This window comes from Condylura cristata, unplaced genomic scaffold (genome assembly GCF_000260355.1).
Source record: "Condylura cristata isolate star-nosed mole 26May11 unplaced genomic scaffold, ConCri1.0 scaffold00002, whole genome shotgun sequence".
Classification (NCBI taxonomy): Eukaryota; Metazoa; Chordata; class Mammalia; order Eulipotyphla; family Talpidae; genus Condylura; species Condylura cristata.
This window is the reverse complement of record NW_004567103.1, coordinates 50,960,613-50,962,418: the sequence shown is the minus strand read 5'-3', so window position 1 is coordinate 50,962,418 and position 1,806 is coordinate 50,960,613. Positions and strand designations below refer to the sequence as shown.

At 35.7% G+C, this 1,806-nt stretch overlaps 1 pseudogene; it reads left to right on the top strand.

The window, feature by feature from the left end:
- Nucleotides 1-408: 408 nt before the first annotated feature.
- On the top strand, nucleotides 409-1,370 carry LOC105853685 (annotated as a pseudogene).
- The last annotated feature ends 436 nt before the right edge of the window (nucleotides 1,371-1,806 follow it).

Sequence of the window (1,806 nt, the reverse complement as noted above, 5' to 3'; positions counted from 1 at the left end):
TACCAAAAATGACTGGGTCATAGTTACATAAGTATACTGTTGGTGTTTGGAATCTTGGTTTCTGTGTGTTCATTTGGTTTGACTACACATACATTTATTTGTCAGAGATAAACTGGGATATTTTTACTCCTGAAGAACCAAGCAAAAGAGAATTGAAGTGAGATGAAGTGAGATGGTAGAGCCAGAACTACTTTGTATATGTTTTAATTTAGGATACTATAAATCAGTTGTCAAGAAATATGCTATGTTATAGCTTATATTTAAGTATACCTGCTAGTTACAAAACATCACAAGTTCTTTACACAGAGACACAGCTATGATTTATCAACTTCTGAGAAATACTTAACTCTTCGTAGCCTAGAACATGAAATAACTACATAAGAAAGGTTACTCCAATGTCAAAAACAGATGAGAAATCAGAATGAGGTTAGTGTTCTGGAGCATGATGGTAGTCTGTACCCCACCAAGAACCAAATAAAATTCTTTCTTTGCATTTTAGGAAGCTCTTTTTTTTTTTTTTTTCAGATTAATTTCTATACATAAAGTGTACATTCTTCCTTTCTCTAGTTTGAACTCAGTGTCTATAAGTATTTTTTGAGAAAATATTTCTAATCTTTCTCTCCCAGGTTGCTTATAATAAGGCCTCTGCTATATGTGAAATTTCACGATCATCCTAATATCAGTAACAGATATATAACTTACCTAGCTTTGTATTTTCCATTATGGTTCTGCATCAACCAGGCAGGCTAAAAGAAAGACTGAGAAGTGCATCATGAATTAGAAATTAGATAAACTGGGTCAATAGCCTAGAATAAAATTAGTGTGTTTTTGGCAGGGGTGACAGTGATGGTGGTGGCTAGGTGGACCAAAACTATTGCTTACTGAGTTAAGGTACCAAGAAGTGAGGAAGAAAAATGGGACAAGCTAGATGCAGACTTTGATCACTTTGTGGAAGATATGAAGCCCTTTGTTTTAAAGTTATCCCATAGGACAGGATGGCAGTGGTGTGCACTTTGGGTTAGAAATCGCATGAGCCTTCAGGAACAGGTGCAGATGTCATGGATAGCAAGAATCAGAATCTGTATGCAAAACTGTTACTGCACATGCTTAAGCAAGGAATGCTCCAAGGCCCTTTCATACACCATCCTTCCCCAGGGAAGCTTTACTTTCATACACATGTCTCCATCTATTCTGATGAGCCAAATCTAGCACAAGCTAAAGGTTCAAGTCCAGAAGGATTACCAGACTGGGTAATGGGTGATCTTGGGACAAGTGAACACAAATTAAATGAATCATGGAAGCTTTTCTCTGGAGATTACTCTTCAATAGAGTTACCAACTGATGTCCACAGACTGCAGGTCTTATGGTGAAAAAGGACAGATGAACACAAGACAAGAGGTATGAAAATTTTTGATTAAATGGAAAACAAATTGAAATGGAATGGCACAAAAAAAAGCTGAAATGACTAAGGTCATATTTAGCAGAATAAAAATAAATTAATAGATGATTTCATAGGAGGCAGTATAATTATGGAATTTTTCCTAGTCAGATCACAAGTAGATCACAAGTAAATGGAGACATAGAGACACTGGGCTCTGTATACAAAGAAAAATACTCCTTGATTTGGCAGCAAAATATATTAAGTATTTGCCACAACATCTTACTGGACTTACTGACTTACTGGAATAGCATAAAATATTAGGAGATTGGATTGAAAGTACATGACAACATTCAGGTCTTTGGAACTGTAAGACATTAAAGGTAAATGGTCATAGAGGCTTAGAAACTATCCCTTTTCCATAGAAA